The sequence below is a fragment of the Motacilla alba genome, chromosome 4A (genome assembly GCF_015832195.1).
Source record: "Motacilla alba alba isolate MOTALB_02 chromosome 4A, Motacilla_alba_V1.0_pri, whole genome shotgun sequence".
Lineage (NCBI taxonomy): Eukaryota > Metazoa > Chordata > Aves > Passeriformes > Motacillidae > Motacilla > Motacilla alba.
In genome coordinates, this window is record NC_052045.1 from 18,852,707 (window position 1) to 18,868,717 (window position 16,011).

Below are 16,011 nucleotides of genomic sequence, written 5' to 3' on the forward strand. Positions count from 1 at the left end.
GCGCCCCCTGCGGGCCCGTCGGCGCCTGCGCAGCGGCCCCGGCCGTTGTTGTGGAGGGGCCGGTCAAGATGGCGGCCGGGCAGGGGGGCGGCGGCGGCAACAACGGCAGCGGTAGCGGGACGGCGGCCGGGAGCGGAGCGGCGGGGCTCGGCATCCCCGCGCACCTCACTCTCTCCTTCTCGTCCGGGCCGCACTGGGGCGCGGCAGCTCTGCCGCAGTCGCACACGGTGCGCAGCCTGGAGCGGGCCCTGGAGGAGGCGGGCAGCTCGGGCATCCTGTGCCTGAGCGGGAGGAAGCTGCGCGACTTCCCCGGCAGCGGCTGCGACCTGAGCGACACCACGCAAGCAGGTGAGGGGGCCCTGGCAGCGCCGGGCCGGGGCTGCGGGCGTCCAGCGGGGCCGCTGCGGGCCCGGCGCTGAGGGCGGACACAGCGGACCCGCTGTGGTGGCCGCTGGGGCCGGGCGGTGGCGGGTGCGGGGCCCGGGTGCGGGGATGCAGCGGGGGGATCCCCGCGGTGGCAGGGCAGGGCTGTGGGCGCAGCCGAGGGGGTGACACGGGAGCGGCCGCTGTGGGTGATGAGCGGGGATCCCGCAGGGCGCGGGCACTGGGGGGCAGCGGGGAGGCTCCGCGTCTGGGGGGATCTCCGTGCAGGCACCGGGCTTTCAGTGAAAGGACTCCTGGAGGGACATTGTGAAAGCAGAACGCTCTCTCGGGGCTGCCTTTTTGCGTGGGATTTTCTAGCCTTTACCGTTTATTTTCCTGATAGCATCTGGTTAATTTTCCGTCTCCCGTTGTATGGCACCTCAGGCGTGGCTACGGGGAAGCTCCTCCTTTGGTCATTGGAAAGGAACCATTGGTGTGTTACAACCGAGTGCCAGCCTGGTAGGCTGACTGCAAGTTCCTGTCAGTGTCTTTGCAGCAGCAGAAGCTAAAGGATTCCCGGCTGTTTTCTTCTTTTCTGTTGAAGAGCTTTTGAACAGCTGCAGGAATGATTTTGCAGTCAGAAGATTGCGTGCTGCTTTTAGTAATGGTGGAGTATCTAATTCACAAGCATAAGTGGCAATGTCTACTTTAGCCCACTGTTAGTTTTAATACCCCAGAATGCTATTTCTCCTTAGTGCAGCTGGATGTGTAGCTGAGGATTAATAAGGCCATAAATGTGATACAGCTTCCCATCCCTTATGCTACTGTCTGTCCACAAAGCACAGAAGTTGCATCAGGGGCTCCTCTAGCTCTGTCTGTCTCCAAAGAGGAGGCTCAAGAGCAGAAAGACAAGAAGGCTGGGGAGGAGGAACAAAGTGATCTTCCCTCTGTTCTTGGAGATGATGGTGGTGAATTTCCCACCATTCTGGAAGATGACAGCAAAGCTCCAGCAGTGTGCATCGAGGACAGGGAATGTCTTGCAGTGTGGGATAAGGAGTGGGAACATCCTGTGGCACAGGAAAAAGGAGAGCAAAGATCTCACAGTGTGGGAAGAGGAGGGCAGACAGCCAGCGTCGTGGTGCCACGATGGGGTACATCCAGTGGTGTGGGAAGAGCACAGTGAACATCATGCTGTTTGGGAAGAGGATGATGAAGCACCACGTTTTTGGGAAGAGGACATTGAATCTGCCTTTGTCTATGAAGAGGACATTGAACCTCCCCTTGTCTGAGAAGAGGACAGTGAACCTCCCTCTCTGACAGTAGCACAGCCTCACAGCCAGAGGGGAGAGGAGAGAGGTGCCTCATGCAGGTGAGTGCTCTCTGTCTTGTCTGCCAGAGCAGGGTGTGGGGTGTGTGTGTGTGTCTGAGCATCAGCTGTGCTCAGTGTTCCTCTGCAGCTGAATGTCACAGAGTCCTTTGTTGCTCTTGCCCACCTGAGTGCAAGGGGCTCAGAGCCCCAGAGAGTAGAGCTGCATTTTGGCTCTCCTGCAAGGCAGGGTCTCCATCTTGGAGTGACTGCCTTTCCTGTTGTTTTTTTCAGGGAATACTGTGAGCCTGGGGGAGCCTGCCAGGAAACATGCTGAAGCTGAGCCAGTTGGCCAAGGGTAAGTTCAAGTCCGTGACTTCTCGGCAGTGATATCTTTCAGAGAAGGACATGCTAGCGTGGTCTTAATCTCTAAAAATGTTAATGCATCAGCTGGTGGAGACTGTCATTATTGAGGCCCAATTTATCTTAGTCCCAGGTTAGAACAGCAACATTGTTAAGCATTTTCTCCATCTTGTATTTCATTTTTAAAGGATACTGCAAGAGCTAGTTAAGGAGAGATCTTGCTTGGGATCAGTTTCGGGTTTTGGTCCTCCTGCAGCAAATTCATAGAGAGGGATAGATAAATGAGAAGACATATATCAAGAGCAAAGCTCTCTCCTAAACCCTACAGTTATGTTTAGGTCTGGTTTCAGTGACAGCCCATGACAATGATCATATTAGTAATGTATGCTGCATGTTTGCTCTGTTATGCAATTCCAAACAACAGCAGTGGCACTTGAAATAATGACCAAACCCCTTCCCTGATGTTTTGCTCTATTTTCACAGAACCAGAATTGCTTCCTGCTTGCAAAATGTGTGTGAATATTAATAATAGTCGTGATGAATATTAATAATAGAGATTATAAACTAAGGCCCTTTGAGAATATAGATGCAGAGAATGTCTTTAAAGCTTTGTGGCTAATGGATGAGAGACCATTTCTCCAGAGCTTCCAAGGCCAAATGTCTCTGGCCATGCGTCCTGTAAGTGGCCCCTGAGGGGGGAGTGTCACTGACTGAGCTCTGGTGTCCCATCCCAAGGCAGTTCGGCACAGCCTGGCTCCATTGCTCCAAAAAGACTCGTTGCAGGTTTGTTGTGGTCTCATGCCACAGCCTTCTCCAGTTAATGGTCTTCAATGTCCTTTTAGGTGGCCATAAAGAAAATAAATCGTGAACAGCTGTGAGGAGCCAATTCAGTTTTGCTATGCCTGACAACAGTGGTTGTCAGAGGCATGTGGGGCAGGGATTGTGCATGTGCCATGTCCAGGAGGTAGCTAGGAGAAGATGGAGGAAAGCCTCGTCTCTGGGGGGATTTCTCCTGGCAGCCCCTCACATGGGGCAGTCAGTAGGAGACACTGTGAAGGGGTTTCTCTAGTCAGGTCATGAAAAGGCCTCCACAATGGGCGGCCAAGAAATTTTGGACCAGACCATGGGCAGACGTTGGGAGGGGCCGGGGTGTATAAAAACAAACTATAAAACTAACTACGTCACAGCTGGGCTGCTGCTGCTGGGGCCTGCCACTGTTCCCTTGCTACCTCCTCAGCCCTGGCCCCAGCCTATCTTCTCCCCTGCTCGTTTCCTTTGTTGTGGATGCTAGGAAGATGAGATTCTTGTTTCCAGAAACACCTGTTTTTCCCATTTTTCAATTGCCTTGCCTGTTTCTGAAAGTTATTTAAGCAACATGTTCCTGACAGTCGACCACTAAATCTAAATTTAGCACACTAAATTTAGCACACTAAAGTGTGCTAAATGGTGCACGGCCTCCTCCCATGGACAACTCTGAGAGTTGGGGAGTTACCGGTGCAATTGCTGAGTTAAGGTGGTGAACCAGCCGGACGCAAGTGTTGTGGTTCCAGACTGATCTTGAGCGTTCTGAAGCACATTTTTCACATGCTTGCCATGAAAGGCATCTCCTTTTTCACAGATGTCTCCTCCTTTAGTCTGTACAGATTCCAAGGACAGTGTAGCTACAGGAATGTTTCTCCATTTTACTCTGTGTTCATTTACAAGTGACCTGGGAGCAAAATTCCCCTGCAGTCTTTTCCATAAGGTAATTTAGCTGTGCACATTCATCTCCATGCCATTGCCTTCTTCCAGCTACCTTGTTGATGAAGATCTCTGGTTGGTGATGGAGTATATGGATGGAAGAACTTCACAGGATGTTGTTAGACAGACATTGTTGGCTGAAGGAGGGATGGCAGTTGTCAGCCGTGAGGTGAGGGCTCCTGCTTATGCTGCCCATGGCTTGGACATGATGGTCCTTCAAAAGAGATGGTGAGAACAGGAATGGCTTCATGCTCAGAGCTTTGTTTTGGTGTTGTTTTTATGCCCTGGAGAAGAGACAGCCTCTTCAATGAACTACCTGTAAGTATCCCTGCACTTCTGCTTTCTCTTCTAGTACTCTTTCATACTGTTGTTGTACTCTGTCACTCTCTCTTTTGATTTTGTTGTTCTCAACTTTGCCTTGGACCCTTTGTCTGGAGTTTGTCTGCACTGCACTCCTTGCTGATCAAAGCAAAGTTGCTGGTGGCATAATTGTAAACTGTCCTTTCTTGTGTAGTATAGTCAGGTTGTTCATTTTTATCCTTGTGTTTTTTGAATAAAAACTGTTAAACCTGAACTCCCTTGAAGTATCCCTTCCTTATCATCCTGTGATTCAGCTGACCTGAGCAATGTGAGGGGAGAGTGGGCCCAGCCATGCCCAGAGCTGAGCCCCAGCAGAGCCCTGGCAGAGCCCAGAGCAGCCTCGGCATCTGCAGAGCCGGGCTGGAAGGAGGCCCTTGTAGCCTTCTCGAGTGTGTCCAATTCTTGTTTACAAACTCTGGGTGGGGAAAAATGCCCCTGGTGCTGGAAGAGGGCAGAATTGTTCCATGCAAGGGAAAACTTTATCCCCTCCAACTTCGGCCAAAAACTTGCATCGTAAGGCGAGTCAAAAAAGGGCCGGGGAGGAGCTCCGGCCGCTCTGTTCCTGCAAACCGAAGCGTCCTTTGCTCGGTTCTGAGGCTCCTGGGCTTTCCTGGCCTCACGGTGTTTCGTCGTGCTGGCTCCCAGCAGCACAGGCTCATCCCGGCACAGGGTGGGTGCTGGAGGCTATTGGCACGGAGATGCGATCCCGGGATACACATTTGGTGGCCACCTGCGAGCAAGAGAAGCATCGGTCTGAGCTCGCCGCCCGTCCCGTCCTCCTCTGCTCTCCTCCTCCCTCCGGCTCCGCCGCTCACCGGGGGTCCCCGAGCAGGTGCTGCCGCAGCCGCCGCTCCCCAGTGGGGAACCCACCCCGTACTGCTCCTGCAGGGTCTCCTTCGCCTTCCCGGCGGGCCAGACGCCTCTGTCAGCCTTCGGCCCTCCAGGGCCCGGCTTCTCTACCGGCTGCCGGCGGCCGGGCTGCCGAGCGGCGGAGCTCGGGCCGGGGAACCTCGGGAGGCGCGGAAATGTCCTCAGCTCGCGTCCCGCCCCTGGAGCCACGGCGAGCCAGGCGGAGCCCAGACGTGGGACAGCTCCGCATGGCACCAGCTCTACCGCTGCCCGCCCAGCAGCGCCGCAGCCAGAACGGCCAGAGGCGGGCGGCGGCGGGGAGGGGGCGGCGGGTGGAGCGGGAGACCGCGAGAGGAGCAGGGACCCTGGCAGAGGGACGGGAGGAGGGAGGGCAGAGTGACAGCGGGAGCGGGGCAGTAGAGCCGCCGCCGCCGCGGTGCTGCCGGAGCGCCGAGACCGTTTGTGCGTTAGTCCGAGTGCCCGTTGGTCCGTGTGTCCGCTGGCCCATTTGTCCGTTAGTCCGTGTGTCCGTTAGTCCGTGTGTCCGCTGGCCCATTTGTCCGTTAGTCGGAGTGTCCCTTGATCCGTGCGTCCGTTAGTCTGAGTGTCCGTTAGTCCGTGTGTCCGCTGGCCCATTTGTCCGTTCATCCGTGTGTCCGTTAGTCCGTGTGTCCGTTAGTCCGTGTGTCCGTTGGCCCGTTTGTCCGTTGATCCGTGTGTCCGTTAGTCCGTGTGTCCGCTGGCCCATTTGTCCGTTGATCCGTGTGTCCGTTAGTCCGTGTGTCCGCTGGCCCATTTGTCCGTTAGTCCGTGTGTCCGTTCCCCGCCGGCCGAGTCCCGGGGGCAGCACAGGCCACGCCGGGCCGCTGAGTTGGGGGGGACCCGCCAGGCTCGTCCGTGCATCATTCGAGGCTAATTAAAGACGTCGTGATTGATAAATCGACAATGGATGCCTGCCCCCCTTAGGTTTTTAACTATCTCATGAGGGGCTAGATGCCTTTATGGGGGCCTACACTCGCTTTTCTACACTTTCTTGGATGTAAAAATCCTTAATTGATTGTAAGAATTTTAACCGTGGTAATGCACAAACATGCCACGAGATGGCAAGTTGTGACTGCATTAGGCACCTCATACTCCTCACAACTCCTGCGAGGGAGTCACCGGGAAAAACCAAACTACGATCACTGGGATGGGGAAGGAGCGTTCACGAAACTAATGTAATGTTCCTTTTCTCAAGATTAAAAATAGTTTTGAATCTATTATTTTCTCTGCCTTTTAACTTGCTCGGGTATTCTGACACGAGGGCTATTTTCCACAGTAGTTTCTGGTTTGTTTGTTTTAAAAAGCAAAAATAAAAATTGAGAAAAAGCTGAGATTCTGTTTCTTATATATATGCTAAGTATTTTGGGAACTACTTGTTAAAGTAAAAAGTAATGAACCTAAGTTTATTGTTTCTTCTTGTGGGACACACACGAATCAAAAGCTGGAGACCTGTGACTGTATTCAAGAGTAGGAATACAAGAACATTCCTACCTCTCCATTGCCATTCCTGTCTGATTCTTACACCATCATTTTTGCCAGTGGAGGAAATCTGTTCAGTTTTGGCCAATGATGACTCATAGGTAAAATTCTTTTCAAGAAAAATTAAATTGTGAGGTAATACAATTATTGAATAAAGACAATTATTACACATCTTACAGAGCTAACAGAAAGGGGCCATATTCTACACCTTGTTAAGCCAAGTCTCGATCGAACACTTGAAGTCAGTTTAACAAACTGACAAGCCTGAAAAGGCTGTTTATCAAACCAAAACTGCTGAAAGGTGAGGCAGGGGAGAGCAGCTGTAAGAACTTGGCAGTAGCAAGTGTCCAGGTTAGGAACAATAAAGCATCAGGGAATTCTGCCTTCAATTTCTATGGCTTTCACTTGCATGTAGTGTGAACGACCTCTGTCAACATTTATCCCTGCCCATGTTTGCTACTTTCTCCTCAGGAAACGTCTTTGCAGTTTATCTTGTCTGTTAGGATTCATTCTGTACTACAGAAATCCCCTCAAACTGCTGAGAACAAGCTCCTCCAGCAAGGAATAACATTCTCTACACTCTGTGAGTCTGAGTGACAGCCAGTATCGCAGTACAGCGCATCCATTCATGAACATTTACATCATTTATATCCAGCCCTTCATCTTTCAGCAACACTTAACTGGCTCAGTGAGTAAAGAGCCCTGCCAAGCCCCTGTGCCAGTGATGGGCAGTGACAACCAGCCTGCTGGCAGCCTGTCTCACGTGGGCTTGTTTAAAGAGCACCATGAGCAATAACACACATCCAGTACAGCTCCACTGCTGCTGGCTGATCTGAGATAAACCCTGAAGGTCAAAGAAAAGGTAGCTCTGTTTTTGGAACAAAAAGGGGTGTCTGTCTGTCTTTATTCCAGTCCATGATGAGTGTTGAATCAACTTCAACAGAACTAGGGTTTTATTAAGGCTTGACTTCAAATGTCATAAAGCATCAGCTACTCACAGGAAGCTGAGCTGTTGGTGGTCTGTCTCACTTACTGTGAAAAGACAGGACAAATTAGGGGAGGCTGTGCTCTAAATTGCTAGAGAACATAAAGTTATTTACTTGTTCATCACCTGTCAACTCCCTGCTTCCTTGTATTCTGGTTTCTCCTTACAGTGTAAAATGCTTCACTTCTGTTTGTGTACATACAATATATATTCATAGAAATCAACATCCACAGGCCTTTTTTCCACAGAGATTTGAATAAGGTGCAGTTATAGCTACATGTTTTATATTTAAAATACTCTATCCTGCCCATTTCTGAATTATTCAGTGATAGTTGTCTTCAGTTACAAGAAACAAAACCTTTATATTTATGTACAGATGGCATTCCATTAACTGTAGTTACATTTAATCTTTTTGCAATTAAAGACATTTAATCCTGAATGCTAAGAAGATGTCTTTGGAGACCATTAATTTGAAAATTTGTTTACAACTTTTGAATAGGATCTGAGGATGCTAACTTTCAACCCTGAGAAAACCACCTAACTTTTGATTTAAATTAAACTTTCATGGACTTAAAATCCAATTTAAATATTCATGACAAATTTGCTCCTTGTTTGGGGAGAAATGCATGCATTAAAAGGCATGCTGATTAAACTCAATGTAGTTTTAATGGAAACAGGTAAACACTTGATTAGTGGCCAGCTAAAATCTGTTTCAATTTACATAAAAAATCATCTTCTCCTTGAACCCAAGGTCTAGCTCATTTAACTTTATGTTGCTTGACACAAATAATTTTAGTATTGTTATACCATTGCTAATGACTTTCAGCAGAATCTCATCACATATTCTGATACAGGATTTATAATTTTGATGTTAAAGAGAAGTTAAATACTAAAGGATGAAGAAAAAGATTTTTTTTTGCTACATATTTCAGTCAGTGAGGAGTCACCTGTGTGTGTGTGAACACAGACAGTGCCACTCACAGCTGTCATCAATTTACTGCTTGTGGCAGAAATAACCTGACACCCCAAGAAAATGATTTGGCAAAAAGGAAACACTTCAAAGTCATCACTCATGGCTCCAGCAGAGAAGAGCTGACTGGGAAAACAGTTTGCTGTTTCTGGGAGTCGCCGCTATCAGGACGACTCCGCAGATGTGTTAGAAAGTCCTTTTTCCCAACCCGGCTGTCGAAGAAGGAATCAGAAGTCTTTGACTGTCATTCTCAAGGTTGTTTATTAATTGTTATCTAAAACATTTTCTGTCTGGCCTGCCCTGATCTGTTCAGCAGGTCAGCCAAAGGCACACTGCCCTCCCACAGGGCCGGTGTTGTCTTTTATACTGTAAGCTACGTACTTGATATTTACTATTCTGTTCCAATACCTATCACCTATGTTAGACAGTGACTGTCTTCTCTAAACCAATCTGAAAGTGCCAGCATCACCCAAATCATGGAGGTTAGGAGGAAGAAAGAAGGAGGACAGGGCACGCCCTGATTCCTCCATCTTGGGACTTCAAACCTCCATTCTAAAATTCTCAAAATTCCCCTTTTCACCCTGTGACAACTACTATTATGCTACTTAAATTTTTGTGACTTGTAATTCTTCATACAGAGTTGGTAATTTGCTCCATGGGCTAAGATCGAAACACTACGTGTCTTTGGCTGCATGCCAGGGTCTCAGAGCCCCCTGCCAGGCGCTTGGGCCATCCAGGGCACCCAGAGGGGTGTCCTGCGTTCCGACAGCTTTTGTTTTTGTTTGTTTGTTTTTAAACTGAGCATTTGTGCACTGGCATCTTTCAGTTTAGGACTCCGGTATATTAAACAGAACAATAAGTTTTGATAGCATCAGCTACCAAATTCTTATTTAATATGTAGGGTTCAGAATTCAACAATGAGACAAATCTTCCATTTTGTCAGAAATCAATATCTAATTTACCTTAGGAGTACTTCAGCAGCATTGGAAGTTATCACTAAAGTGGGTATCTGTGCTAGATCATTCACAACTTATAACTCAAAAATCTTTTTTAAAGACATGTCATGCAGTATAAAATATTACACACAAATGAGCTCAAAACAACAGGAATATGTTTCATTAGCAACTCTCATCTCAGAAAGATCATCTTGTCTATGTGTTAATTCCACCGCCCTTTGTGTGGAATGAATTTAGATCCTGTGTGCTCTGGGTCAGTGAAGTACCAAGGCCTGAACAACAGGCCCAAGCCAAAGCTGACTTTCCAAAGATTAACTTTCCAACTAAATGTTAAATATTGTTGCTCATTAACAAAATATTGTTATATGTGTTCATTTATTGGCAAAACATGTTCGCCTTTCTGTATCTAGAACCAGAGTAAGGCCGCATCTGGCCTAATTAGGGGGGTATAGGATCAAAGACAACTCCCTTGGATCCTCCTTGAGCCCTGGCCAGGCTTTGGGAGAAAGCTGACAGGAAAATGAAATTAGAAATTATGTCAGCTGGTTTGTCTAGCAGTGTAAAAACCGGACCACTGCCCCAGCAAAGTGAGGGAGCCTCGTGGCCTGCAAAGGAGGAGGCACTGCAGGAGTTCCCAGTTCCTGGCGTGGTTCTCCAGTCCTTGGCTGTGACAGCTTCCTCCCAGAGCTGATGTCTCTTGGGCTTGGATGATGTGTGATGTGTCTTCCTTTATCACCGTAGGCATTCTTTCCTGGCAATGATTAGCATTGCTCAGCTTGTTCCTTTGCACTTCTTCGCTCATGGTTAGGTGCCTTGCTTAGCTTATCCTGTCGTGATTCTTTGCAGTTTTCCATCATAGTAAATGCCACTGTTCCTTAAGTTGGTGTCTGTGTCTCTGACCCTACTCACCAGCAAAACAGTCAGAGAACACATACATTTCCACCCAAAATAAATGTTTCTGTTGGTTTCATTGTAGTGTGAAAATTAGGTTTATCACTCAGCAGTCAGCATTTTAAAGATCTAATCATTTGTTACATTTTGTTTTTTCTCACATCCTAAAGTCATTTGACCACATTTAACCACAGAAAAATCTATCAGTAGTTTCCAAATAGATTATGAACGACTTAGTAGATTTTTGCTCTTATCTATCACCAGTTATTTCAAAAGTAAACCCCAATAATGCAATCTCAGTTAAAATAAAATAATCTTGACTCCCCAAATTAATTTTATGAATACCCGGAGAGGAACTTACAGATTTTCTGTATTTGATGCTTAGGGATGTATTCTCTGGAAGGTACACACTCATAACCAGCACAAGCCACAAGGTGGCCCTTTAGGACTACTGGAAAGAGATTATCATCATGACAAAATAAATAATTTTGACACTGGAATGAACTGGGCCAATTATGAAGTACACAGCAAGTGTGAAATTGGTCTAGGTCTCTTCTGAAGGGGATTGATTGCTTGGCTGCAAAGAGGCAGGCAGCCAAGTGCTGTATTGACCCACAAGAAGAAGAAAGGAACTCAGAATTTTTTTATTGAGGGCTCTGCTTTCCTCAAAGCCATAAACCAGTTTTATTTATGGAGATGCAAAGCAAATCAGAACAGTGTGCATAACTTGAAAGTTTAGAATTTTCAAGGAGAGCACCCCTAAACTTGGCACTTAGAAGTGGCAACGTGAAATAAATGTGTGTGTAGCTGGAAATCAACTATACATTCAGCAAGTCTATAGATCACTGACACTTGTTTCAGCAGCTATTCTCTAATGTGCCTCAAGTGAAAGAAACTAAGTGAGAGGATATCATTTTACCATGTGCCCCGTGGACAGCTCTGCCACAAGCTACACAATCAATATTGGGTTCTAACAGCAAAGTTGTTATGAGAAAATTCTTATTCAATACTAACCAATCTTTCTAGCCACCAGTTCTTAGAAAATCTTTGATATAATTTCCTTAAAACCCCAAACCCTCTATAACTAATAGTGCCAAAAATATTGAGCCCAAATATATACATATTTCAAAACAAGGAAATAAAAACCACCTGAGAACACACTTGTGATTCTTCATGTCTTTTCCACACCTTGATATAGTTTCCCAAAATTATGTTCCTCCGAGATGCCAGCATAGGCAAAATTTATACACTTGAAATAAGGTGCTGATGACATTCTAACAAAGTGCCTCGGGCTCCTCAGCTGAGCAGGCACTAGAGTTCCCCTGTCACTGCTCTGTCAAGTGGTCCTGGAGCTTGCCTAAGCTGAAGAAGCCAACTGAGGTTATGTAGCTCCTTGAAGACGAGATGGACATTATTTTCCTGTTTGTTTATCGCTTACTTTCTATCAATTCGATTGTCCTGCTGAGACAGGTAAAGAGATAAAAGGACTTATGTTGTGATGCACTATATAGGTATTTAGATGTTCTGCACTGGGTGAACTTTTCCCATTGTACCCCCTGGTAAGGTGATTTGTCCCTTGAAGCCCCTCCCTTCGCCCCTCCTCACTGGTGTCCCCTTGGCTGTGGCCTTCTGTCCCCACCTCCCATTCCGCGGGTATAAATGTCCCTTGAGATTGGAACTCTCTCTCTTCTTCACCTGGAAACCCTACGATGCAGATGTCCCCTTCCCGCTAATAAACAGGACATCAGAACCACGTGGAGAAAGAGCGCTTCTCGTCCTTTACTTCGTCCATGTAGGATCCGTGTGGGCATAAATCCCAAACTAGCCAGGGGGATTTACAGCCCGAGACCCACGGGTTCCTTCAGACTTAGGAATTTCTTGGACATTATTCTACTGTGTTAGAGAGTGCAATGCAAATCTACCCCAACTATTTTTCCTAAAGTCACAGCACCTGTAAGACAATGGTGTGTAAAGGAAAAAGTCAAGACCTCGCTTTTTAAAACTCTGAGCATTCATAAAAAAGCAAAAGTAAACAAGACTGACAATAAATTTCTTGGGTATGGATAAAAGTTTAAGAACATAGCAATACCATTTGTTCTCTGTAAATCTGACAGATATTTATAGATTTCAAAACACTAATTTTTTTATGTTAATTTTAGTACATTCTTGTTTACTATGAAAGTTTTCTTTCCTTACTGCTTTTACCATTTTCCATTCAAGAGCTACAGATTTTCTTTTTCCTCCCATTTCCTACAGGGAATAGGCTATCATGGCAGACTTTTGTTTATTTGTTTATGTATCTTTGCATTATTAATAAGCCCTGGGAAGAGAGTTTGTTACTTAAGCTCCCTCTGCTGGCTCTTCAGTAGCAGAAACACAACAAACGAAAGGTTTTTCACTTGCACTCCCTTTTCATTAGTGTAGAGCTGGGAAGCTGCTGTTACCAAAGTTAGCACTTCTCCACAAAGGAAGTGCAGAGGACTTAGAATACTAATGTAATCAAGAGGCTGCAGGACCTCGGGACAGTAGTATCATGTATAAAATATTACTTAGCTAAGTCTGTACTTACTGCTTGCTACACTCAGCTTCAAGCAAGGCTTGAAGCTCTTCAAGCTGAGAAATGCATTTCCTTCCACCTTGCATTCTCACCTGCTTAGGATTTAAATACCAGTTGTGTTATTGACAGTCATAATTTGTCTTGTTCTCTTCTTAGGCAAAGCTTTCTCAATTATGAATATTTCACTCCTACCATTTCAAAACGTTACCATAGTGCACAATATATACTTTGAATATTTAGGTCTTCACAAAGACTTTATACAGACTTGGCAGTTTCTCAGACTGAACCGAGTACAGCTGTTCACAATTTGAGAGTGCATTTTTAGAGAATAATCACATTTTCAGCTGCTCATCTGCAAGTTCATTTTTACAGTTTGTGGCAAAATCTAACCTATGACCCCTTCTGGACTCTGCACCCTATATCAGAATACTTTCCCCATATTTTCAAGCATTTTAGTTATTCCCAGTCCAAATAAAATATAGGCACTGTCCTGCCTTGAAATCTCCAGGAACATCCTCTGTCTGTGATCTTTGAGTCAGATTCCCTCTAATTCAGGCATGCCTGTTAAGTGGTCTCTCAGTGGGCATGAAGTCACATCAGGCTCACTGACAGAGGAGCTCCTCCAAAGACTGAGTGAGAATTTTTTTTTCTCCCTACTTAATTCCAATGACATGATTAGTTTTCCATTTTAGGTATCTCACCATACTGGGCCAATGCTGTTCTACTTGTCTGTTTGGCAATGAGGAAATGAGGAGTGATATCCTCTCCATTCATTCCCTAAGAGATTGCTGATGTAATTTCAAAAGGATCATTATTTTACCTTAACATGTGCTTTGAAATTACATTGTTCTTTTTGCTATGCTGTTTTTTGTTTTTTTTTTTAATTACTTGCTGGTTCTTCATTGCAATCTCAAAAGATATAAAATTCCTTTTCTTCATCCCTGTAAGACACTAACGCATGAAACACTTTTCTTGGTTTACAAGAAAAGTAAAGAAAAAGTATCTTATTTTCCTCTGAATTCTGCTCCAGCTGTTCCACCAGGACTTCAAGGATATTACCTCCCCCCTCCAGTAAAATCTTGGAGTCTTCTACAAACAAAATAATATTCTAGAATCTGCAAAGAAAAAGCCAAGAATACCATCTAACATTCCTTTTGATTCACAGTTTCATCACCTGATTTATATTAGCTCTGCACCTGCCCTGAAAGGATCTGGAATAATTCAAAGCATAGTGTTAAAGCCTGTTAACTAAGCTATGACAGAAAAGCACCTTGAAGGTCCCTGCAAAAGCCAAGAAGGATTAAACAGACATATTGAAATAAATAGGGATGCAGAAGAAGTTAAAATCCATAGGAAATAAAGAATGTTGTTATTTTGGTATTTTATTTATGTTACAGTTATATTTAAGTTCATCAAAAGGACTTCCTGAAGACTTGAGGAAAACAGAAACATCCCAAGTGTGTTTCTCTCCTCAGTAAATAGTTTTTAAGTCTTCTCTGAATATTCTTCCTCTGCAGGAATTTTAAGAAATTACACAACAACATGCTCCCCGGTTGCTTTGATAGAAGGATAAGGAGTAGGCAGAGGGTTCATAGTGCTCTTTCCCTGCTGTAGACAGAAATCCCATCTCAGGTCTGTCCTGCCTCTTCTCCCTTTCTCTTCAAGAGCTATTTATACACTGTTAGCTATTTATGGCTAAACTCATCACTTGACCAAAAGTAGTAGAAGTTTTCCCATTTATTCAAAGAATGCCTGAGGGTTTAATTGGGATGGCAAACTGGTTCCTTCAAGTGTGACAATCAGGTTTGACCACCCAGTAAATGGGCTACTCTTTGTACTAAACTAATCCTCTTTCCCAACGAGTTCCATGCACCTCTATTTTTCATTACATGACACTGGGACCTAAGAGGTTCTTATGGACATTCTTATGGACATGCCTGAATTTTGGCACAGTCACAATATAAAGATATTTTTAAAAGGACAGTCATATTGTACAGATCATCACAGAAGGCAGGGATGCACGGGGAGAGCAAGACAGCCTTGGCTTCAGGGCTTTCTGACATCAAAGAGCTCTGATCTTACTGCATTGCTTTTTAAAATTCCCACAAGCCTGTTTTTAACCACAGTAAACAGTTGCTGAAGCCTTTATGAACCATATGTTCAGGATGGCAAATGCTCCACTCTAAGAAAAGCCATAAATTCATTTGTGTTTTTCAAAACTCCACAATTAGTTCATTCTTCACTATAAATTGTCAGATGTAAAGTTTCTTTCCAAGAATACAAGTGAAATTTGTGTTTTATTGTACACTTCATGCTGATGCACAGCCTTGTATCACTTAAAGCACTGGGGTTGTGAGCACATTGAGGTTTACTCCGGGCTGGAATCATGAATGGTGGCTTGAGGAAATCCGAGATCAATGAATATATAGTTCTTTGTTCTTCCAATAAAGCCTCCCTCTGTAATACACGTGTGAATGTAATTTTTTTTTCCAATAGAAACTCAATACTGAATTTCTTCCTAAACAAAAATTTAGCCCTGTTTCACTGTTGTATTTAGAAATACTGATAAGGAATATTGTTTCAAACTAAATATTTGGAATATTTGGCTTATCAGGATACTTATAACCATGTCCATAAGCATGGTGAATAATCATCAGTATCTTATACTATTTCAAATGTAGCACATGCAGGTTAAGAGCCACTGCCACTGATGTCCTCTTTGATTTAATTTATATTTTCTATTTATGTTTATGTTGTTCTTTTACTATTTCTCCTGTAAACTCCTCAGACTTGGTGCAATCTCTTAATCCATCTGTACAGTGCCCAGCACGCCACAGATTAGTGCCTAAGTAACAGTAATGATGATTTCTAGTGGTTGCTATCTATCAGAAGCCATTTTAAGGCTTCCAGCAGAGGCCACAATTGCTCAGCAGTTCCCAGGAATGCTTTTCTGTACAGAAAACTAATTTCTGAAATCAAGGCTAGAAGATTTTACTGCATAGCTGAGATTTTGCTGCAACCAAACGTGCATTAGATTATTTATTGGTAAGGAAAAAAAGATGTATCTAATTAATAATTGCCTCATATTTTGGGAAGCTAATGAAGTAGCTTTGGTCTCTTAGAAAAATAATTTGCCATAAAATATGAAGT